Genomic DNA, 26,096 nt, shown 5'->3' on the forward strand with positions numbered 1-26,096 from the left:
TAACATGTGCATGTGACTGCTTCCTAACCACCACCCCCCACCCCCCCCCCCCCCCCACACCCCCCCCCCCGCCACTAAGGAACCTGCCAACTCCAGTGTGCTCGGGATTATTTAGGGTTACCTACCCACAAATTTATTTCATGCTCCATCGGACGACGTCTCTCTTTCACACTCAGTGCCTCTCCTACTCCAACCCCAATGCCATTTATACTTCCTTTCTAAAAATGGAGAAATTCCTTTATGGTTCACATGTGTCTCAAAGTGAGCTTCTGTATACATTCACTGAACACTGGGAAAAAGGGGGCATTCATTCCAATCTGTCTATGTTTCCTCTACCTGTACTGCACACACCATGTAAGATGGAATAATTCACTTCTGTTGATTCTCTGTAACTTGTATGCATCTCATTGTCAACACCAGTGCAGATTTAGACTGAATCATACCATCCCAAATTCAAGCTACTCTAGATGCCTTCTTGGTTCCAGTGACACTAGGCACATTTACTTTTATGTTGACTCACATTGCACTCTCTCTACTTGTATGATAACATAACCCAGGAATGCAACAATACATCCCTTTGTGATCTGAACTGGATACTCATGTCTTTCGTAAATTTATTTCTTCAATCACTCCGAAGGTGACTGAGTGAACACTTGGTGAGATAATACTTATTACAAACTATTAAGCTACTTTGTATCCCATCAGGTGAACAAATACAGTTCTGATTGGTTTAATTTATTTTCATCAATAACTTTTTCATAACATAAAAATAACAAACTTGCTAATGCTACCATAGTTCAATGCATTGCCTTACTTCATTTGAAACTACTTTTCTCACTTATCTGTCCCATATTTGATCCTTCTCAACCCCTGACAATCTGACTCCATTTACAGCTCTCATTTAAAAAATCTAGTTTCAGTGTCAGCTTTTAATCTCAAGAGCATAATTCCGAGGCTAACTTAGCAAACACCACTGCGGCATTCAAATGAATAGAGTTGATGCAGCAACAATGACCGTGAAAAATCATTGGAATGCCGAACTATCTTTCGTCATCCCCAGCACACTGGTTTAGATGCCCTGGCTGAAATTCAATTTATAACTGCAAGTCATGCCACTCTGAATTTCACTTGTGAACTAAATTTAGCTCAATGGCAAAAAGTTTGAAATGCTAAAATATCTCACACACGCACACACATATGCGCGCACACACACAGAAAATGAGACTTGGACTAAATTTGAGTTATTCCCTATTATTCAAGTGTACATGTACACAGTTGGCACCAAGACACACATGCCGTACAATTCACTCCTCTCTGGTTCATGTAAATCTCACTCGTATGAAAATCAAAGTAAGTCTCATTTAAGGTGGGAACGTTGTCAGCAATTACAGACCTCAGCCACCACAACTGCATTGTAATTTACTTGGAAGAGTAGCGGACGCCACGCGGGCGGGTGAGGTGAGGTGAGAGTGACTGCCCTTGGCATCAAGGCAGCGTATCACCGAGTATGACATCAAGGAACCCCAGCAAAACTGAAGTCAATGGGAATCAGGGGGAAAACTCTCCACTGGTTGGAGTCATACCCATACGTAAAGGAAGATGGCTGTGGTTGTTGGAGGTCAATCATCTCGGCTCCAGGACATCACTGCAGGAGTTCCTCAGGGTAGTGTCCTAGGCCCAACCATCTTCAGCTGCTTCATCAATCACCTGCCTTCAATCATAAGGTCAGAAGTGGGGATGTTCACTGATGATTGCACAATGTTCAGCACCATTCGCAACTCCTCACATACTGAAGCAGTCTGTACAGAAATGCAGCAAGACCTGGACAATATCCAGGCTTGGGCTGATAAGTGGCAAGTAACATTCGTGCCATGGAAGTGCCAGGCAATGACCATCTCCAACAAGAGAGAATCTAACCATCTCCCTTGACATTTAGTGGCATTACCATCACTGAATCTCCCACTATCAACATCCTGGGGTTACCATTGACCAGAAACTGAACTGGAGTAGCCATATAAATATCATGGCTACAAGAGCAGGTTAGCTCCTGACTTCTCAAAGCCTATCCACCATCTACAATGCACAAGTCAGGAGTGTGATGAAATAATCTCCACTTTCCTGGATGAGTGCAGCTCCAACAACACTCAAGAAGCTCGACAGCATCCGGGACAAAGCAGCCTGCTTGATTGGCACCCCATCCACAAATATTCGCTACCTCCACCACTGATGCACTGTGGCAGCAGTGTGTACCACCTACAAGCTGGCAGCAACGCACCATGGCTCCTTAGGCATCATCTTCCAAACCCGCGACCTCTACCACCTGGAAGAACAAGGGCAGCAAATGCATGGAAACACCACCACCTGCAAGTTCCCCTTCAGGCCACACACTATCCTGACTTGCAACTATATCGCCGTTCCTTCATTGTCACTGGGTCAAAATCCTGGAACTCCCTTCCTAACAGCATAATGTTCCTACCCCACATGGACTGCAGCGGTTCAAGAAGGCAGCTCACCACCACCTTCTTTTTTTAATTCATTTCATGGGATGTGGGCGTCGCTGGCCAGGCCAGCATTTATTGCCCATCCCTAATTGCCCTTGAGAAGGTGGGTAATTAGGGATGGGCAATAAATGCTGGCCTAGCCAGAGACCCCCACATCCCATGAATGAATTTTTAAAAAATTTACAGAAGTTCCACGGCTCTTCCCATGAAGACACAGTGGAAGAGCAGCTCCAAGGATGTTCCTGGCCTAAGTGTGAAATTCAGTACAAATTTCAACCAGTGTGAGATTCAGTCTAAATTTGTACAGGATGACAATGAGACAGACAAAAGCTGTACAGCACCAGGCTGAAATGAGCCATATCTTTTTTATCTTGTGTATATTTTGCATGTTAAGGAAATGAGACACAGTAAAGCTGTACAGTAAAAGTGTGACTGAAAACATAAGGGGGCTGATAGAAATGCACACAAGTTGTAGAGTACCAGATTGGAGTGAATTAGTCACTTTTGCTCTTTAACACAGGAGAAGTCTGACTTCAGCCCAGGTACATTAGCTATTATTTCAATATTCCTGGGGGCAGAACTGATTAAATGAAAAAGCACACACACAGGGTGTGGCATAGTCTCACTGAACAATGAAATTCTTTCCTAAAAATGGAAGACGCTTTAGAGAAAACCTTTTATGCTGAAGTGCAGATGTTAAAATCATTGCCAATCTAATGTTAGAAAATTGTTCCATCATGGGGAATTCAGTCTGCCAGTAAAGCATTGTGTTGGAATGAAAGCAATCTTACCTTTAAAGAATTCAAAACAGAGGAGAAATGGTGAGGACGTGTTCCTAATCCACTAGCATTTTATTCATTTATGATTGGTATGAGGTGATGTCGGGTTAGCCGATTAAGTGAAGAATATACATCAATTGAACAGCTAGTGGTTAGTTACCTAGCTGCACCCGATGGTAACCAAATCTGTGTATATAGAACCCAGAATACATCAATATGGTTTTGCCCAAAGGATAAAGAACTTTAATCCTGAAACTGGAGAATGAACGATGGGGTTTTGTATAAGTCTCACAATGACATTAGAAAGGTTGGGGGCGGTTGTCAAGGTACAATAAGTACATATGACAAGAGGAATGTAAATAGACCAGTCATTCTTTGAGCCTTGAGTCATAATGTTCCCAACATTTCCATTATCCTCCTGCCCCACTCAAAAATTCCTCTCCATTCGCCAATGAATTAGGCCATTTTAAACTGAAATGCTGCTTAAATCTGTCAGACTTCACTGCCCAAAAACACTTTTTAAACTGCAAAACTGGGGTCAATAGGTGCATCCAAGTGGTACCCTGTGAAAGAAATAGGCTGTGCCCATCCCTTCACTCAATGCTTCTATCCACATCCCTCTGATTAAAGGGTTAAGTAGGACAGACATTAAGATTAGTTAAGCACCCTCAAGGGACTCATCCTTTTAATACCAATCCTCTCTTGGGAGACTGTGCATCAGGGATGAAAACTTAAACTCTTCAAAAGGAGTGAACAGTCCGCCTTCACCCCAGTTCAGTGCCTAAGTTTATACAGTGATATTAGTGATTATGTTATGGATGAGTCCATTGCCAGACCAGGACATTACATGACAGATGCATCAGCAGTACTTATTTTAAAATCTCTTAATCCGGAAGTTATTCAGACATTACCAAGATACAAGGCAATTTGCCAAAACAGGAATATCTACCTTTTTAAAGGCCTTGCAAAAATCTCTTTGTCTTATTATCTCTCTTCCTGCCTTCTAAAACATCCTAAAATCTCTCTTCAATAATGCCTTTGGCCTTTCTCCTTCTATATTTTCCCACTCGAATTATATCTCTCCCCTCGTAATGTACTCTTCTTTTACTTTAGGTGCAAAATATAAATATAAGTTGTCACTGCTACACTTTTATCCATGTGCAAGTGTATATTATATATAGCTATATATATTTGTAGAAGTGTCTCCATTTATTTTCCTGTATTTGTGTAAAACAAAGACTGATAACATCTCAGCTGTAAGTAATAGCTTTCAAATTAACCAGTGTCTGCATTATGCCTGTGTCAATCTATATAGGCACAGTTCAACTGAAATGGTTAGACTGGAATAGTCAACAGCAATTCATGGCTTGCAATGCAAGAATTCATATATTTATATAGTAGCAGGGCCAAAAGTGGAAAGATTGTGGAAGAACAGCTGGAAAATTTCTCCTGTCAACTATCCTGGTTTAAGCTACTGTTTTATTTTGGCTGAACTGAAAAATAGAACTTCTCATCAGCTTCTCAGTACCATCTCCAATCCTTCAGAGTGCCTTTTCTTTTAATCACCAGTTTCTCAATATATCCATCTCCACCACTTCATTATACCTAAATTTCAACTGAGAGACCAAAATTTGTTTGCACTTCTTACAATATATTAACACGACTCCAGAATCATAGAAAGAGTATGGGAGACCATCAGATATCCCTCAGGACTGACAGAGTATTTGTAACAGGAAAATGGCTGTAATTATGAAGTGCCAATATATAGAATAGAGAAGCAATGAAAAGTATTTTTAAAGGAATTCTTTGAAACATGCTTTGACATACAATAATTAAACAATAAACCATAATAAGTACACATCGATACAAGTACCAAAATAAATTAAAATGCTATATATCACACAGCTTGCATTCATGTAGTGCTTTTTATGTAGTAAAATGTCCCATGGCACCTGTTAAAAGATATGGAGCACAGCAAAACAGTGATGTGTGAAACAAGATGAAGTGAAACATCTATAGTTTTGAGGTTGTATTATAATGCAGACCATCAGCTTTCAGGCACTAGGACCGCAGGGGAAACCTTTCAAGGCCATGATAGGAAACTGAGATTTAAAATGCAAACTCCCACACAGCCAGTGAGGAAGAAATATTCAAACACAACTAGAGTCTGTGAGCAGCAGAAAGAGTTTTCAGCAGTCTGGACTTGGCATAGCATGCCAGATCTAACCCCAGAGGCAGAATTCTGAGCTGGATGTCGACATGAAAAAGCGATACTAGCTTAAAGCAGTAAAGACAGAGAGGAGACAATTGATTTGTGAAATGGAAATTGATTTGAACTTAAACTGTATCGCACACAAACAGGAGCTAAACAAAGAACTGTGATTCTGTTTCCTTAAAGATACAGGTAAGGATTTTTAAATTATTGTACTGTTGAATGAAGTGCTTGTGTTCTTTAAACAATGTATTGAGGATAGAATTATGAAACTCAGTAACTTGCTTGTAACATCTGCTGGTAATATTTAACACAACTGAGTTCTAAGAACATTGAATGACTGTTTTACTAAGAATGATAATTTGAATTCAACAATTTACACTTAACTAGGGAAAAAGTTTTTTTTTATTGCAAAAAGCCCAGGTAAGTGACCAAGGCCCACAGTGCAGGATGCTGTCAATGTTGAAAAGAGTAGAAGAAAAGACAACGTACGTCAAGAAGTAACGGCGAAAGGATGCCAAGTTTGGGTTTTAAAAGTCTCTAGATTGTAGAAGGAAGGGAAAATTGAAGAAAGTAAGGATTAAGAAAAAAATAAACATTTTTTAAAAATTGATTAATCATCTAAATTGTGCTGCTGACTCCAGATGATATCAGTGGATCAAATGTGTTTCATCAACTGCAATTTCAAAGCTGAATAATTGAGTGACAACTGTGAATCAGGATAATTTTGTATTTCAGTATAACAGTTTGAGTAGGATTTCTACACAGTGGCAGTGAGCAGTAAAAGAGTTTGGTCAATTTGAATACGGAACAATATGAATGAAGGGAAGAGGTTTGATCCATTACAATTCCATATAATGGGGGTGAATGGGAAGTGAATTGCTCCACTGGAATTTAATCACTGGGTCAGAGCTTGTATCAGGTGTATCTTTGCTTGCAATTCAAAATAAGTGTACTCTCCATTAAGAGTGCATGTTTTGTGGTCCTTACTCCCTTTCCCTACCTGTCATTTTCAGCTTATGAATCTAGTAATTGTTCCTTGGAATAAGGTCAGTCTTTTAAGAGTTCAGGAATGGCTCCTACCAGGTGCTTTAGTTAAAGTGTAAATGATATCCAGTAAAAACTCTGCAGGGAACGCAAGATAAAACAAGAATGAAGCTCAAGCATCCATGAAATTAACATGTTTCAGCATGAAACTTCTGAAGTCATAAATTGTCCCAGCTCTGCAAATAATACAAGTAGCTTTCTTCATTTATTGTTCTGCAGTAAGCTGTACTGGTCTTGTGGTAATAATTCAGACAGAAAATCTGTAATAGAAAAAGCCAGAAATACACAACAAGTCTGTCAACACCTGAAGAAAAGAAAGATTAACATTTTTGCCGGAGACCTTTTGTCAAAACCTCATTGCAAATCCTGATGGAGTCCCAGCTAAAATGTTAACTGTCCTTCCTCTTTCAGATACAGATCTAGCCTGATTTGTATTTGCACAGTTTTCTGTTTTACTTTAAAATATGTGTTTGTAGAAAAATAAGAGAACTGATTAATATATTTTGTACATAAGGGAATGTGGTCTGATTAGTTTGGCACGCAATAGTGCTGCTAGTATTTATGAACGTTTAGAAGAAATATTAATGTTTTCATTAAAAAAGTGTTTGGCAAACATTATTTGTTGGTTATTTGGAAACTATGGGCTGGACATTTGGTGGGTGTCGGGACCCCCGACGTCGGGATCATTTCCAGGTCCCGACCACACACCACATTGGAAGCAATTTTCAGACAAAAGGCCAATCAGTGGCCAAAGGGCAGGCTCGCTGTCCAATTAAGGGCCAAAGCGAGACCCTGCAGCACTGAGAGAGCGGCAGCCTGCCAATGCAGGTAAGGGACAGAAAGGGCACCTCAAGTTGGAGGTGCCCTGTCAATACTTTAAAAAAGTTTAGAAATAAAAATGTCCACAGCGGCCAGACTGCCATTGTGGAGGGAAGTCCTTAGACTGGGCAGCCTGCGGCCACAGCTGTAGTCATTTAGATGTTGTGGCTGTGGGATTTAAAAAAAGTCCACTGGAGTACTGCCCATCCCCGCCACCCATTCCCCCTCCCCCCCCCCCCCCCCTTTTCTGGTGTGCTGCCGAGAGGCCACCTCCTCTCACTGGCCATTTTTCAGCCACGGCAGGGGGCCTGTTTGCCAAATTCCAGTTGGTGCGGGAGAGGGGCCTTAATAGGCCCCTTATATACTTATTGGCCACCCTCCACCTCCAGGTGGGTAGCTGTATCATCCCCCACCCGACCTTTTGGAAAACAACTTGGGGGCGGGAACATGCTGGCAAACTGGCACGCTGGTCAGCAGCGGGAAATTCCAGGCCTGCCTACCTCTGGGTCCGCCCCCATTGGCTTCCGAGATCCAGCCCTATATTTTTTCTGTTTGGCATTATTATGCCAAAATGACAGCTGGTAACTCTGGCTCTTCCTGTTTCCATTCAAAAATGTTGCCATACTCTTTCATGCAGATGGTGCCTCTTCAAATTAAAAGAGTCTTGTCACTTCATTGTGGAGTTTAACAGGAAGGAGTTGCTGTGTTGGGATAGTTCCAATTTCTGGAACAGTTAATAACAGAATGTTCTGAAAAATTCAGCATTAACTGCAGCCAGGTTGGCAACAACTGTAAGTTTACATCACGTGTGAATGTGCTGCGATTGCATGTTCAATTTTCATTTCATGTCCATTTTTTTGAAGGGTGAGGGGTTGGGGGTGAGATTCCCAATTTTATCCCCTTTTCTTTATCCTTCCCCTCGCAGGAAATTAAACTTCTTTTGAGTACGATTCCACTAGTGCCAGTAACCGTTTGCTACTTGATCCAAATTTCCATTCTTCGTGTATGAGTCTGGATAGTAAGTAGTGGCAGGCTATTTGGCCATGGAAGACAGCATGGTCAAACCTGTTCCTATCCTCATCCAATGTCCACACATAAGCACTTTCCAGCAGGAGTCGCTTGACAGTGATCTGGAATGAGAACTCAGGCTGACCATCTTCTCCCTAACACAGGGGCATTGAGCTCAGCCTGTAGCTTTCTAGTGCTTGAGATTAACTAGTTCAGCTCAAACCTGGGATAAAACCTTCCTGTTAAGTATAACTCAGTTTCACACCAGGTAGTGCATTAACTCAATGAGACATTAAAACTGTTCATTTTTAATTTATGGCTTTTTCAGGAATTATCATTTCCTCTATTTTATCCCTAGTCCCTGGTCTCTTTACACCACAAGCTAACTGCAGCTGAGAATGCAGGTGGATGACCTGTTCCAGGGCTCTGCTGTTGCTGCTCTGAACAGCTGCTTGGAGGTGAACAACTATAGCCAAGAGACAACTCCCTTTCCAAAATTCTTTCCCCTCTCAATGTGAGATGCTGCCTGGTCTCCTCTGAACTCCCTCCTGCTTAAAGAAAGAAGAGATAGAGGACCAAACCTGCACCCTTCTTATGTGGCACCATGGTGACCAAGTAATTGCAAGTCCAACACAAATATAAACTCTTTGAATGTTAAATATGAACACTGATGCAATCATTGAATTATGGATCGTGCTATTGCAAATGCTGTTGGATGGCAAGCTGGTATATCGGACTGTAAGACACAGCACCAGATGCACCATCACTGTTACCCTAACATGCAGGTTAAATTGAGAAATGCCTAGAAATTTAAAAGGGTTCCAATTTCAAAATAAATGTATATAGTTAGGAGAAAGCAGAAACAGTCAATTAGGATTGCTGCTACTAACTTATTTTATCTTAGTCAAAAAGAAGATTTCATTTTCAAGTACATCTTTGAAAATTCCACTAGCTGCAGTTTAAGCTTCTCAAGGAGCCAAGCCTACCTGAAAATTTGACCTAATATAATGATGCTTACCACCTCATTTACAACAGCATTCCTGCTTTTTGTTAATTCATCCATGGGATGCTCGGACAGCATTTATTGCCCTTGAACAGGCCTATCACAGGGCGGCCAAAACACACCATTACAGGCAGTAGTCCCTTTCAATATGAAGTTAGGGATTCTATAACATGCATTGCATATTTAAGGACAGAACTGGGCACAATGAACACTTGTGAGTGCAGTAGCAGATGGGTCATTTTAATGTACTAGTAAATTATAATCCTGGACTGATACCTTGTCACCTTTACTGAGATTGAGGCAGTTGCCAGTCAACTAATAACATATCAACAAAGGAACTTAGAGTACTGGAACAAAGGACCTTCTGGTTCCTCTGGATGATGAGTTCAAATACAGAATATATAGTCCATTACCTATTAAGGAATTGATCTTCTCATTCTGTCTAAATCTTAAAATTCCTGATCCATTTCAAATAATCAGAACCTCTGTGTGATGTACAGTGTAGTTTTCACCACTTTGCATGATAGATTCAGCTGTTTCATGATTTCATTGCATTTATGAGAACTTCAACCAGAACTTAAAAGGCAGAGAATAAACAAGATAATTCAAAACATTTGTCATTTGAACATACAGGATAAATTCTGGTTTATATTAGTGTTTCATTTTGATGGAAATGAAAAAACATTGATGTTTTTGGGACAGTCTGAGGTTTGATTTGCTGTCTGTTCTGAGTTAACTGATCTCAACCAGAATGGTGGTGAGAATACTGCAATTGGCCTCAATGCCACTGAAATATAAAGGGAGAAATGCAATCAGATATACCATTCTCCAGTAAGCCTTGCTGGAAAGTGCAGTGTGTGCTGTTAGCTGAAGAAAGGATCAAGTTTGACTTTGATGTTTCCCATAGCTAAATAGTCACAGTCTAGGTTTATGCATGATCATTGGCCACATGGGCAAGGTACCTCTGGAACTCTACCTTGGTAAATGTCAGCTCAAGAGTGGAGGGGAGAAAAGAGATGATTTAAAAAATCATAGCTGCAGCTCTTCTATTGTAGCAAAGAGGGTGGGGTGAAAATGGCATTGATATGACCAATCTGCCTGGTAACTACACTGTGGTTCAACAAGTCTGTTAGGATAATTGGCCAAGTAACTCTGTACATTGCCATGCACACAAGTTCACACGTATATACACACTTCCCTATACACACACACACTTTTGTACTCATATGTCCTTTAGTCATTAAGTCCAATGCAAATAGAACTTTCCTTGGAAAATATTTAATCATTCTGGAAACCTGTGGGCTTCAAAAGGTTTTCAACATTCAGACCACAGATATGCCATAAAATGTGCCAGCCTGTTAATGGACTCCAGACACAGATTTCAGGATAAGAGTACAGCCTTTTTTTGGAGGATTCCTAATGTACAAAGTATAGATCAACAATAAACATCTGTGGCTGATGTCAAAAATTATTGTGCTATTGAGCAGCTAAATGCACAACCCATTAATTATGCAACAAGTTGCTTGCTGTTACAGCTCTGCCTGAGAAAAGGTTAAGGGGACTGAGTGCAAATACTCAAAATCTTGAAAAGGTTTGAGAGAATAAATAGTAAAAATTTTATTTCCAATCTCAGTAATTTAGTAATGAAGGGCTATAAACTGAGAATTCTTTTAGGAATCTAAAGGAAGGAATTTTGGAAGGAATCTTTCACACAAATGGTTATATGGGTATGGAATGTATTACTACAATCAAAGTTGAAGAGTTGTATCAAAGGGTTTGGGGAAAGAACATGAATTTTGGATGAGAGTAGAAATCTCCAGAGGAGGTGGTTACTCTGACAGACAGCATGGACCAAATGGCTTCACTTTGTATGGTTTTCTGAAAAGCTGGTCATTTTAAGATTAGTTCCACTAGTTGCCAGTGGAGTATCAGAGAGGGAGTGGTGATACATAGTGCCTTGTTAGTGGTAGAACCTATTAAACTCATCTCAGCTATCCTGCTGTAAGGAAATACCAACTACAGGCCAGGTATGTTCCTCCCGCCTCGAAATGGGGAAGGAAAGGTACATCAGAGCAGTAATAGCAGTCCTCTTGGAGAAAGTCAGCTATGTTACTATTTAGCCACAGGTAGATTTGAGACCTGGGAAGAAATACTCTACAATGAACAATAGTTCCAGCAGAGGGAAATGGTTGATTTAAGAGGGCTTAATTTCAGTGGAATTTTTCTAGACCATGAAGGAGCACGGGAAGAAAGAACAGTTGATCACAAATTGTGCAATGTATAATTCTGTCATTATTTTCACTACAAGTATTTGACCAAAACATATTTGGAATTCCTACCAGGTCCCTTCTGATACTTTGCGGTGTTAATCATACTGCACAATATTTAATCCAGAACTAAACCATGTCTAAAGCCTACAAATTATCAAAGAGTCATTTAAGCACTCAGATGACTCAATCAAGTTGACAATAGGGGTACTGCGATTGGCCTTTGCACACCAGGGTTAAGGGGGTGATAAATCAGATTGGGTTTCCACTCCTAATTGCTACAAGGAAAATACATGTGTATAAATATCAGGTGACAGCTGGACTGAGATTGGTGGTGATGAGCTCCAGTGTTAGCTTGTTTACAGTCACTATCAAGGCATGCACATGACAAATGGTCGCTTGGGTGAGGTATTGGAAAACCGCCAGTGCTTGTGAAACTGTGCCCAATTGAAAGTTAGCACCTTTAGGAGGGAAAACATCGAAACATGGACAGATTTACGGCACAGATGGAGGCCATTCTGCCCATTATGTCCATGTTGGCTGAAAAAGAGCTAGCCCGTCTAATCCCACCTTCTAGCTCTTAGTCTGTAGCCTTGTGGGTTACAGCATCTTAAATGCATATCCAAGTGTTTTTTTAATGCGATAAGGGGAGAAAATATTTAGATCTGTAACATTGTCTTATAAGGGCAATATAATGCATCCTATAGAGAGTAGTGTGGCAGGTGGTGCATATCAGAAAATGTCATAATGAATATTGTGGTGTATATCAGATATATCCCACATTACCATGATGCATGTGGAATATATCAGAGTATGCTACAGTGAAAGGCACAGGGTATATCAGAACGGGCTACAGTGAGGATTAGATCAAACAGCGAGAGGTGTTCAGTACATCAGATATTGTTTCAATGTAGGGCTACAATAACACATTGGGAAGACGGTGGCGTAGTGGTAATGTCACTGACACTGGTAATCCAGAGGCTCAGGCCAATGCCCTGGGGACACAGGTTCAAATCTCACCACGGCAGCTGGGGGAATTTAAATTCAATTAATCAATAAATTCAATTCATTAAAAAATCTGGAATTGAAAGCTAGTCTCTGTAATGGTGCCATGAAACTATCAGTTGATTGTCATAAAAACCCATCTGATTCACTAGTGTACTTTAGGGAAGGAAATCTGCCGGCCTTACCTGGTCTGGCCTAGATGTGACACCAGACCCATAGCAAAGTGTTGACTTTTAACTGCCTTCTGAAATGGCCTAGCAAGCCACTCAGTTGTCAAGGGCAATTAGGCATGGGCAACAAATGCTGGCCTTGCCAGCGACACCCACATCCCATGAAAGAATTTTTTTAAAATGTAAGTACGTATATCAGAAGTATTAAAGTGAGGGGCATGGAGTAAATCAGAATTTAAAGAGCATGTCTGAGGCAAAGTGTTAAAAGTAGGGGCATGAAGTATATCAGAAAATGCACAGAGAGGTGTGGATTATATGTTACCATGAGGGGTATAAGCTATGTCAGAAAGTGTAGTGAGGGGTGGTACATCAGAGAACATCAGAGGGAGAATTTACTGTAGGAATTAAACATATTGTTTAAAAGGTGTTTTTACATTGTGCAAAACTATGGAGGTTGGATCTCATACATCCACTGCAAGTCAAAGGTAAAGCTTCCAAGACTTACTAAGATCAAGAAGTCTGCAGCACTATTATGGGCTTCATGCACAGTAAAAACAGCTTCAAATTGAAACTAAAAACTAGGAATGAGATAGAAAAAGGGCTCTTAAGTGTAGTAAAAGCACCCACAAATATATATAAAAGGCAGAAGTAAATTTGAGATTCAACGTGCAGGATTAGTGGGAAATACACAGATGAGGGATGTTTGACCATTTTGCCATAGACGGATCCTATGATTTATTTTAAAATGTTGCTTTTAAATTAAATTGAGTTCACAAACATTTAAAACCCACTTTGCAGCTGCTGGGTGTGGGCAGGGAGATGTGTTCACCAAGCCAGATAGACTGGTCTAAGTAATGTGGCCTGTCTTCTGAGCAAACAATGAGGGTTAAATCTTCTTGCAGCATAATGGTTGAATATCCCAAAATGTGACAAAGAATAAGGCCTGACAGGTATAACAGCGCACAGGACAAGGGAGGCACACTATTAAAATTGAAAGAAACTGGACTAAAGGATACATGTCTGGAAGAAGGATCTTGACTTTATATGTTGCCTTAATTGATTCACAGCCAAGATGGCCAATTCAATACTTTTAAAGTGCAGTTGCTATTGTAATATAGGAAAACATGGCAGTCAATTTGCAACAAAGTCCCACAGACAGCAATGAGATAATTGACTAGATAATTTGTTTTTGTGGTGCTGATTGAAAGATAAATATTGGCCAGGACCTGGAGAATGTCCCTGCTCTTCTTCAAATAGTGCTATGTTTTGTTTTTACTTTCACCTGATGTTGCAGAAGGGGCCTTGGTTTAACATCTCATTCAAAAGACGGGATTTTCAAGAATACAGCGCTCCCTCATTGATCAAGAACAGAAAATAAGGCTTGAATTTCCATTTTTTCAACTGGCTATATTTAGTTCATCAAGCCATAATATTTCACCACCTTTAGTTATGTCAAGGGGGAAAGTAAGTCTGGGGTGGGGGGGTGGGGCGGGTGCTTTGTTTAAAGTACTCCCCTATAATCGAAAAACAAAAATGGTATAAAAAATTCATTGATATATTTTTTAAAACATCAAATATCTTACCTGAACAGAGACCCGCACTGTCAAGTTTTCTTGCTGCACCACTGCTATGGCAATGGAGGACACAACATCAAACCACTTCAGAAGCCAGTCCAGAACAGCTCAACTCCAGAAAAATATGGTACTGCATTCTCAGACATCATTATTGTGGTGAGACATCTCAGTTCTGGAGAATACCCAGTTTAAGAAGATGATAAATAAGAACAGGAGAAGGTATATGACCTCTCAAGCCAGCTCCATTATTCAATAAGATAATGGCTGATCCTGTACCTCAATTCCACTTTCCTGTCCAATCCCCATATCCCTCGATTCCCTTAGTGCTCAAAAATCTATCAACCTCTGTCTTGAAAATACTCAGCACGAGTATACACAGCACTCTGGGTTAGAGAATTCCAAAGATAGCCATTAAGCACTGCTAAATCAAGCAGAGCATAAATTAGATGCTGTACAAAACTCCTACTACACTGTCCCATCAAGCAAGCCCAGTTTGGGAAGCACATGAAATAGATGCAGTGTAAATCTCCCTCAACACTGCCCCTAGAAATGCAGCTCAATGCCAACTTCAAAACTTCAGCTTACTGCAATCAGTATGATTTTTTTCATTTCCCACTGTAATGCAGGCCCCCACTGCCAAGAATGAGGCACATATATTTCACCTCATGGACATTAAATTTTAAAATTGATACTAGGAAGAAAAAGAAGGTCTATTACAAGGGGTTGCCAGGCCCTGGCTGGAAAGACATTTTTTTCATACTAACAGACAGTGTTGGAACAAAGGAACTAGTCCCTGCTCCAATACACCGAAGAGACCTGGTCAAACCAGTCAGTCACATGACCACCTGCTGGCCAACCAGGGGAGTTTTAAATTTGAGAAACAGTGTTTGAAGACAGAAATTCCAAAGAAGGGTCACTGACCTGAAACATTAACTCTGCTTCTCTCTACACAGATGCTGCCAGACCTGCTGAGTATTTCCAGCATTTCTTGTTTTTATTTCAGATTTCCAGCATCTGCAGTATTTTGCTTTTATTTGAAGACAGAAAGCTGTTTGCTCCTGGACTGACAAGACCTCTCGTAGCTGGCTTGGCACCACCTCTCCTGTCTGCTCTCATCTCTCTCACCAGCTTCAGAAACCATTGAAGACATATGAACCCCAAGAGGGAAAAGTCTCCTACAGTGAACAAGGTTTAAGAAGAATACTGGGCCCCAAGGAAAGGCAAGATCTACCTACAAGCAAGGACTACAGTGAGCTCGAAGCACAATAATAAAAACCCCTCTTCAGAGATTGTCTCAAACCTCTCTACTTTATTTTTCTTCTGCTCTTTTCTGTCTCTATTTGCATGTGCATTTTGCATATGCATGCTAGTGTGGGGTGCAGTGTGAAGATTGGACAGAATATAAAAAACAGCAAAGAATGACTAAAAGATTAATAAGGAAGGTCAAATTAGAGTACGAGAGAAAGCTAGCTAGAAATATAAAGACAGATAGTATGAGTTTCTATAGATATTTAAAAAGAGTTAACAAAGTGAGCATTAGTCCTATAGAAAGTGAGTCTGGGGAATTAATAATTACAGTATTAGCTGTATGTCAGGAAATGGAAGGGAGGGAGGAACTCAAGAAAATTAAAATCACCAGAGAAATGGTACTGAATAAATTGTTGGAGCTGCGGGCTGACAAATCCCCGGGTCCTGATGGACTTCATCCTAGGGTGTTAAAAGAAGTGGTCAGTGAGATAGTTGATGCGTTAGTTTAACTTTTCCAAAATTCCCTAGATTCGGGGAAGGTTCCGTTAGATTGGAAAATAGCAAATGTAACTCTATTCAAAAAGGGAAGGAGACAGAAAGCAGGAAACTACATGCCAGTTAGCTTAACATCTTTCTTCGGGAAAATGTTAGAAGTTATTATTAAAGACTTTATAGCAGGGCATTTGGAAAAATTCAAGGTGATCAGGCAGAGTCAACATGGTTTTGTAAAAGGGAAATCATGTTTAACCAATTTATTGGAGTTCTTTGAGGGAGTTACATGTGCTGTGGATAAAGGGGAACGAATGAATGTATTGTACTTAGATTTCCAGAAGGCATTTGATAAGGTGCCATATCAAAGGTTATTGCAGAAAATAAAAGCTCATGGTGTAGGGGGTAACATATTGGCATGGATAGAAGATTGGCTAGCTAACAGGAAACGGAGAGTAGGCATAAATGGTCATTTTCTGGTTGGCAAGATGCAACAAGTGGTGTGCCACAGGGGGCTGGGGCCTCAACTTTTTACAATTCATATAAATGACTTAGATGAAGGGACCAAAGGTATGGTTGCTAAATTTGCTGATGACACAAAGATAGGTAGGAATGTAAATTGTGAAGAGGACATAAGGGGGCTACAAAGGAATATAGATAGGTTAAGTGAGTGAGCAAAGACCTGGCAGATGGAGTATAATATGGGAAAGTGGGAAATTGTCCACTTTGGCAGGAAGAATAAAAAAGAAGCATATTATCTAAATGGTGAGAGATTGCAGTGCTCTGAGATGCAGAGGGATCTGGGTGTCCTAGTGCATGAATCGCAAAAGGTTAGTATGCAGGTACAGCACGTATTTAGGAAAGCTAATAGAATGTTATCATTTATCGTGACGGGAATTGAATACAAAAGTAGGAAGTTATGCTTCAACTATACAGGGCATTGGTGAGACCACATCTGGAGTACTGTGTACAGTACTGCTCTCCTTATTTAAGGAAGGATGTAAATGCATTGGCGGCAGTACAGAGAAGGTTTACTAGACTAATACCTTCAATGGGCGGGCTATCTTATGAGGAAAGATTGAACAGGCTAGGCTTGTATCCACTGGAATTTAGAAGAGTAAGAGGTGACTTGATTGAAACATATAAGATCCTGAGGGGTCTTAACAGGGTGGATGTGGAAAGGATGTTTCCCCTTGTGGGAGTATCTAGAACTAGGTGTCACTGTTTAAAAATAAGGGGTCGCCCATTTAAGACAGAGATGAGAAGAAATTTCTACTCTCAGAGGGTCGTGAGTCTTTGGAATTCGCTTCCTCAAAAGGCGGTGGAAGCAGAGTCTTTGCATATTTTTAAGGCAGAGGAAGATCGATTCTTGATAAGCAAGGGGGTGAAAGGTTATCAGAGGTAGGTGGAAATGTGGTGTAATCAGTTCAGCTATGAACTTATTGAATGGCGGAGCAAGCTCGAAGGGCCTAGTGGCCTACGCCTGCTCCTAATTCGTATGTTCGTATCCATAGGCATTAACCAAATTAGAGTTTCAGTTTAAGTTTTAATAAATTTCACTTTTCTTCTTTAAACCTAAGAAAGCCTGTCTGTGCTCAATTCTTTGCCTTAAATTTGGAAAGCGGTGAACAAGGATTCACCAAAGGGGAACTGAAACATAGTGTGTTTAACACAAAACCTTGTTACAGTAAGACCAGGTGAAGGGACCCCTAGACACCTTTCTCACCTGGTCGTAACACAAATTTGGATGCTAGCGTCCGGCATTTTACCCACAGACAAACGAGAAATTGAATGTGGGAAGCCAAATTGTTCCCAATCAAAAAAAGAGCAAGATTAATACAGGTTTTCTTGTGGTTGTGTGTGATTGAATACTAACATGTCTGCAACTAAAGTGAGTAGCTCTCCAAGCCAGGGTGAAGTAACTTGGGATAAGTTAAAAGCACTGTCAATGAAGGAGTTGGGAAAAATGGTTGAGCAGTGTGGGATCACTGTACATGGCAAGGCTAGGAAGTCTGAACTCCTAAGGCTAGTGGCCAACCATTTTTACCTTGAATCTGAAGAAGCAGAAGCAGTGTTAGAAGTAGACCCAGACAGGGTACTGCCAGCAAAGATACAACTGGAACAAAGGAAACCTGAATTAGAAGACAGGGAAAGAGAGAGGGAGAGACAGGAGAAAGAGAGAGAGAGGCAGGAGAGGGAGAAAGAGAGAGACTTCCGGAAGGAGAGGAAAAGGAAAGGCAGGAGAGAGAGAAAGAATATTCCAGAAAGAATCCGAAGAAAGAGAGCTGAAGCAGCTTGAGTTAGCTAGGGGGTGACAAAGTAATCCCAGTGAAAGCATGGCCAATATGGAGGAGCAGAATTCAGGGCTGGGTACAAAATTGCTAAAACTCACTCAATTAATTCCAAAATTCAATTAGGAAGATGTGGAAGTGTTTTTGTGTCTTTTGAGAAACTGGCAAGGCAGCTAAAGTGGCCAGCTGAGACCTGGTCTCTTTTAATACAAAGCAAGCTAACTGGAAAAACCCATGAGGTTTATTCCTTGTTGCCAGATGAGGGTTCATCAAATTATGAACTGACCAAAAATGCTGTCCTCGGGGCATATGAATTAGTACCCGAAGCCTACCGCCAAAAGTTCAGAACCCTCAAAAAGCAAGCTAATCAAACTTATCTGGAGTTTGAAAAAAGTAAGCAGCTGGCTTTTGATCAGTGGCTGAGGGCTCTTAAAATACAGCTCAGCTATGATACTGTCAGAGAAGTAATTCTGTTAAAGGAATTTAAAAACTCTCTCCCATTCTCAATAAAGACCCATGTAGAGGAGCAGCGGGTTCAGGGATCCTAGCAAGTGGCTGTTCTGGATGATGAGTTTGCTTTAATTTACAAGTTGGTTTCCCAGGGAAGAACCTTTCCTAATCACCCGCACAAATCTGAAAAGAAAAAAGGGTGGGAAGGTGATCTCTGCCCAGGCAATTCTGGGAGAGAAAGGAAAGCAGGAGACATAGGGGCCCTACTCCAGCCAAAAAAGAAGGTGCTGAGAGCAAGAGTGAGACCCAGAGACCTGTGTGCTTCCATTGTAATAAGACAGGGCATTTGAAATCTGACTGCTGGAAACTAAAGAGAAAACTGATAGGGTTAATCAGGGCATACCCGCTCAGTGAAGACGGGACCCTGATGGAAAGCGCAGAGCAAGCTGTGGCTTTTACTGCAGTTAGAGTGCAATGCAGGAAACTTACTACGGCCAGTGCAGGAAAAGTTAATAGGATTCCTGAAGGTTATTAGGGTTTTGTGTTTGAAGAGAAAGTAACCACATACCCCTTGAGTGGGGCCAGCAAGCCCATAGTGATTCTCAGGGACACAGGGGCCGCTAGATCCCTTTTACTGAGAAAAGGCCTGAACTTTCCCCCAGAGAGTGCAGTAAACATCAAAAGTGAATGGTATTGGAGGGCAGCGTATGCCTGTATCTGTGCACCGGGTGCACCTGGACTGAGATCTAGTTTCAGGACCGGTGACCTTAGGGATTGTCCCTAGTTTGCCTGTGGACAGGGTTGACCTGCTCCTAGGTAATGATCTGGTGGGGTGAAGGTGGCAGCGCCCCCCAGTAGTGAAAGAAAGACCACAAGAGGTCAGAGAGACAGGGCAGTGGTGGGAGACGGACCCCTGCAGTTTTTCTGAATGTGTAGTGGATCAGACCATGATCAAAGCAGCTCCCCCAGAGGAGACTGCATTGGCACTGCAGGCAGATGACCATGAGGTCTGCCTGGCCGAGACTTTCTTTGGAAAGTTAGGAGACCCAGGGAGTGAACTAAATGGACTTTTCCTAGCCGAGGCTCAGTGAGCCGACCCAGTATTGCAAGAGTAGCACAGGCTACCCAGTCTGAAAGTGAAGCAGAGGGAGTCCCTGACTGCTACTAATTAAGGAATGAAGTCCTGATGAGGAAATGGAGTTCTCCTCACAGACATGAGGGCAAGGAGTGGACAGTAGTTCACCAGTTAGTGGTACCATAGCGGTACCGGGGAGAAATATTAAGAAGGGCCCACGAGACTACAGTGGCTGTGCATGCCGGTATACGAAAGACCAAAGCCCGCATAAGACAGCAGTTTGACTGGCCAAAACTCCCCAAAAAAGGTGCTGGAGTACTGCAGGAGTTGCCACATGTGCCAGCTTGAGAGGAAATCCCAACCTACAGTGAAACCTGCACCCCTAGGTCCTGTACCCATGATAAGAGGACCCTCCAGCCGAGGGATTGGTGAACTGTAAGGGACCCCCGCCAAGAACAAAAGGGGACAGGCAGGCACACAGCTGGCAAAAGTTTAGCAAGAGAAGGGAAAAAGGTGACCAAGAGGGCAGGTTAAAGGAAGTCCGGGAGGAATCCTGGATGAAAACTCTTACTGTCTGGTGAGACAACCCCGAGAAATTTGAAAAGTGAGACCCCACATCCTCCTATGTATGTGCAGATTCTCGAAGCACCTCACCAGAGTTGCTAACATCATTTAGAGGAACCTGCAGAGACAAAGAGACCTCTGGGGGCACAGAAACCATGAGGGTGATGCCTCATCTAGTCGAAGTGTCACAGGAGAGTACAGCCAAGTCTGCACACATACCTGCAGGCAGGAATGTCCCAGAGAACAAAGGGGAGATTAACAAAGATTCCTTCCCCACAGTCTACACCTGGGCCGGACTGGAACCAATGTCCTTGGGGGTGCTTTTGCTAACGCTGTTGGGGAGGGTTTAAACTAATGTGGCAGGGGGTTGGGAACCAAATGAGGAGGTCAGTGGACAGTAAGGAGGTAGTAACTAAAGCCTGTAAGGAACTAGATAATGAAGTCAGCGTGACTAAGGGAAAGAGTAGGCAGGGAGCAGATGATGAAAGCAAAGGGACTGGTGGTCTGAGGTGCATTTGTTTTAATGCAAGAAGTGTAGTAGGTAAGGCAGATGAACTTAGGGCTTGGATTAGTACCTGGGAGTATGATGTTATTGCTATTACTGAGACTTGGTTAAGGGAAGGGCATGATTGGCAACTAAATATCCCAGGATATCGATGCTTCAGGCAGGATAGAGAGGGAGGTAAAAGGGGTGGAGGAGTTGCATTACTGGTCAAAGAGGATATCACAGCTGTGCTGAAGGAAGGCACTATGGAGGACTCGAGCTGTGAGGCAATATGGGCAGAACTCAGAAATAGGAAGGGTGCGGTAACAATGTTGGGGCTGTACTACAGGCCTCCCAACAGCGAGCGTGAGATAGAAGTACAAATATGTAAACAGATTATGGAAAGATGTAGGAGCAACAGGGTGGTGGTGATAGGAGATTTTAATTTTCCCAACATTGACTGGGATTCACTTAGTGTTACAGGTCTAGATGGAGCAGAATTTGTAAGGAGCATCCAGGAGGGTTTTCTAGAGCAGTATGTAAATAGTCCAACTCGGGAAGGGGCCATACTGGACCTGGTGTTGGGGAATGAGCCCGGCCAGGTGGTTGAAGTTTCAGTAGGGGACTACTTTGGGAATAGTGATCACAATTCCATAAGTTTTAGAATACTCATGGACAAAGACGAGAGTGGCCCGAAAGGAAGAGTGCTAAATTGGGGGAAGGCCAACTATACCAAAATTCGGCAGGAGCTGGGGAATGTAGATTGGGAGCAGCTGTTTGAAGGTAAATCCACAATTGATATGTGGGAGGCTTTTAAAGAGAGGTTGATTAGCGTGCAGGAGAGAAATGTTCCTGTGAAAATGAGGGATAGAAATGGCAAGATTAGGGAACCATGGATGACAGGTGAAATTGTGAGACTAGCTAAGAGGAAAAAGGAAGTATACATAAGGTCTAGGTGGCTGAAGAAAGACGAAGCTTTGAAAGAATATCGGGAATGTAGGACCAATCTGAAACGAGGAATTAAGAGGGCTAAAAGGGGTCATAAAATATCTTTAGCAAACAGGGTTAAGGAAAATCCCAAAGCCTTTTATTCATATATAAGGAGCAAGAGGGTAACTAGAGAAAGGATTGGCCCACTCAAGGACAAAGGAGGAAAGTTATGCGTGGAGTCAGAGAAAATGGGTGAGATTCTAAACGAGTACTTTGCATCGGTATTCACCGAGGAGAGGGACATGACGGATGTTGAGGTTAGGGACAGATGTTTGATTACTCTAGGTCAAGTCGGCATAAGGAGGGAGGAAGTGTTGGGTATTCTAAAAGGCATTAAGGTGGACAAGTCCCCAGGTCCGGATGGGATCTATCCCAGGTTACCGTGGGAAGCGAGAGAGGAAATAGCTGGGGCCTTAACAGATATCTTTGCAGCATCCTTAAACACGGGTGAGGTCCCGGAGGACTGGAGAATTGCTAATGTTGTCCCCTTGTTTAAGAAGGGTAGCAGGGATAATCCAGGTAATTATAGACCGGTGAGCCTGACGTCAGTGGTAGGGAAGCTGCTGGAGAAGATACTGAGGGATAGGATCTATTCCCATTTGGAAGAAAATGGGCTTATCAGTGATAGGCAACATGGTTTTGTGCAGGGAAGGTCATGTCTTACCAACTTAATAGAATTCTTTGAGGAAGTGACAAAGTTGATTGATGAGGGAAGGGCTAAAGATGTCATATACATGGACTTCAGTAAGGCAATTGATAAGGTTCCCCATGGTAGGCTGATGGAGAAAGTGAAGTCGCATGGGATCCAGGGTGTACTAGCTAGATGGATAAAGAACTGGCTGGGCAACAGGAGACAAAGAGTAGCAGTGGAAGGGAGTTTCTCAAAATGGAGACGTGTGACCAGTGGTGTTCCACAGGGATCCGTGCTGGGACCACTGTTGTTTGTGATATACATAAATGATTTGGAGGAAAGTATAGGTGGTCTGATTAGCAAGTTTGCAGACGTCACTAAGATTGGTGGAGTAGCAGATAGTGAAGGGGACTGTCAGAGAATACAGCAGAATATAGATAGATTGGAGAGTTGGGCAGAGAAATGGCAGATGGAGTTCAATCAGGGTAAATGCGAGGTGATGCATTTTGGAAGATCCAATTCAAGAGTGAACTATACAGTAAATGGAAAAGTCCTGGGGAAAATTGATGTACAGAGAGATTTGGATGTTCAGGTCAATTGTTCCCTGAAGGTGGCAACGCAGGTAAATAGAGTGGTCAAGAAGGCCTACGGCATGCTTTCCTTCATCGGACGGGGTATTGAGTACACGAGTCGGCAGGTCATGTTACAGTTGTATAGGACTTTGGTTCGGCCACATTTGGAATACTGCGTGCAGTTCTGGTCGCCACATTACCAAAAGGATGTGGATGCTTTGGAGAGGGTGCAGAGGAGGTTCACCAGGATGTTGCCTGGTATGGAGGGCGATAGCTATGAAGTGAGGTTGAGTAGATTAGGATTATTTTCATTAGAAAGGCGGAGGTTGAGGGGGGACCTGATTGAGGTGTACAAAATCATGAGAGGTATAGACAGGGTGGATAGCAAGAAGCTTTTTCCCAGAGTGGGGGATTCAAATACTAGGGGTCACGAGTTCAAAGTGAGAGGGGAAAAGTTTAGGGGGGATATGCGTGGAAAGTTCTTTACGCAGAGGGTGATGGGTGCCTGGAACACGTTGCCAGCGGAGGTGGTAGATGCGAACACGATAGTGTCTTTTAAGATGTATCTAGACAGATACATCAATGGGCAGGAAGTAAAGAGATACAGACCCTTAGAAAATAGGCGACATGTTTAGGTAGAGGATCTGGATCGACACAGGCTTGGAGGGCCGAAGGGCCTGTTCCTGTGCTGTAATTTTCTTTGTTCTTTGTTCTCTTTGTTTAGTCAGAGGAAAAGGGAACCACCCATCCCCTGAAGTCAAATGCCTTTGCATGACTCAGCAAAGCACTGAAAGAGAGTTCAGGATAGACCTGTCCACTACTAACTTTGCTGAAAAAAAAATTACCTCAACAGGAACCAAAACCCTAGGCAGTCATGGCAATGGGCAAACTGAAGAAAAGCTTCTCCAAACAACCACATGGCTACTGGGATGCCAAAAAGGGGGAAATTAAAGCAGCATTGGCACCCAGAAAAAACTATTTTAATAAGCTTTAAGAGTGATGAATGAATGGAAACGAATGAGAGAAATGCATGGTTTTTCTTTCTGTATCTTATATTTCTCTCAAACCTTTTAATGAAATGCACTTTTTTTTTCAAAATTGCATGTCATTCCCCTGGGTGTGGAGGTGTCATGCAGGCCCCTATCTGCCAAGAATGAGGCACATATATTTCACCACATGGACATTAAATTTTAAAATTGTCACTGGGAAGAAAAGAAGGCCTATTACAAGAGGTTGCCAAGCCCCTGGCTGGAAAGACATTTTTTTTCATACGAGCAGACAGTGTTGGAACAAAGGAGCCAGTCCCTGCCCCAGTACACAGAAGAGACCTGGTCAAACCAGTCGGTCACGTGACCACCTGCTGGCCAACCAGGGGAGTTTTAAATTGGAGAAATAGTATTTGAAGACGGAAAGCTGTTTGCTCCTGGACTGATAAGACCTCTCCTGTCTGCTCTCATTTCTGTCACCAGCTTCAGAAACCATTGAAGACATATGAACCCCAAAAGAGAAAAGTCTCCTACAGTGAACAAGGTTTAAGAAGAATACTGGCCCCAACAAAAAGCAAGATCTACCTACAAGCAAGGACTACAGTGAGCTCGAAGCACAGTAACAAAAACCCCTCTTCAGAGATTGCCTTAAACCTCTCTATTTTTCTTGTGCTCTTTTTTGTCTCTATTTGCATGTGCATATTGCATATACGTGCTAGTGTGGGGTGCGGCGTGTATCCATAGGCGTTAACCGGATTAGAGTTTAAGTTTTAATAAATTTCACTTTTCTTCTTTAAACCTGAGAAAGCCTGTTCGTGCTCATTTCTTTGCCTTATAATTGGAAAGCAGTGAACAAGGATTCACCAAGGGGAAGCTAAAACACAGTGTGTTTAACACAAAACCCTGTTACCGTAAGACCAGGTGAAGGCTAAAATGGACTCCGAGACACCTTTCTCACCTGATCGTAACACCCACACAAACCATCCTCTTGATTTCTGATAGTGCAAATTAGTGTTTAATTCTGATCAGTTTTATTCTGCAAACATGTGGATTAAGAAAGGCCAAACCCATTTCATTTAGGTGCTGTGTTAATACAAGAAAAAATGGATATGCTTCTCACCAGTTTGGGTTTGATTGAAACTCAAATCCTAAGAGTGAGCACAGTGTCATCCCTTGTGCAATATTTTCCTAACCAAAATAATTTCAATTCGATAAGTAAGGTAGCAAAGCTTAAAACTCATTAACTTACAGGCAAAGCTAGATAACTTTGCCAAAACCAAATATTAGTACTATACCGAGGGCAACTCTGCAATATTAGATCTGATAATGGAAAGAAATCATATATTTGCATTCTGCCTTCCCTTAAGTATGTAATTGCACAATGGAAAGTTTTAGAGGAGTTTCTATCAAGGCCTGCTAAACTCCAGAAAGCTTGTTATGGAAGGATAATTCTGGAGCCTATATTTACTCAGTTTCACATTTATTGTGCAAAATAAAAGGATTACAAACATGTTCCCTTCACTGAAAACCATTCCCTAGTCTCAGTTAGTGTCTGCTTATAAGTGGTCAACTATGAGCCCAATTAATACCCTTCACCTGTATATAATCAAACCACTGATACACAATTAACAGATTAACAAGGCCTATCCTTTCTTTTAAAGTATTTTTGAGGACCATACAAGAATAAAATCAATTCAGCCCTATTTGATGAAGTAAGACACAGTTGTGTAATCATTTACCCATGGCTGTTTTTGTCTTTTGGGCATTCACTAAAGCTAGGATTCCAATTAAGTCCTCTTTGTATGAATTTGTTTTAAGCCCTTGTGTGTTTGATTGAAAGATGTGTGGAGGCCCAGTATGTTGGCTTTTATTTCAATTATGGAAAGTTCAAGATTGCAGATTAACACTTCTTAAAGAAATCAGGCTTCAAC

The 26,096-nt window shown here is 41.8% G+C and overlaps 1 protein-coding gene across 1 annotated transcript in view; it reads left to right on the forward strand.

Annotated features, from left to right (window-relative positions):
- Positions 1-5,448: 5,448 nt before the first annotated feature.
- prss23 (serine protease 23) overlaps positions 5,449-26,096 on the forward strand; it is a 35,866-nt gene continuing 15,218 nt past the window's right edge. Inside the window, exon 1 of the mRNA XM_068047945.1 lies at positions 5,449-5,684. The gene's annotated coding sequence lies outside the window, so the exon portion shown is untranslated. The remainder of the gene's footprint in view (positions 5,685-26,096) is intronic.

The sequence above is a fragment of the Heterodontus francisci genome, chromosome 15, assembly GCF_036365525.1.
Source record: "Heterodontus francisci isolate sHetFra1 chromosome 15, sHetFra1.hap1, whole genome shotgun sequence".
Lineage (NCBI taxonomy): Eukaryota > Metazoa > Chordata > Chondrichthyes > Heterodontiformes > Heterodontidae > Heterodontus > Heterodontus francisci.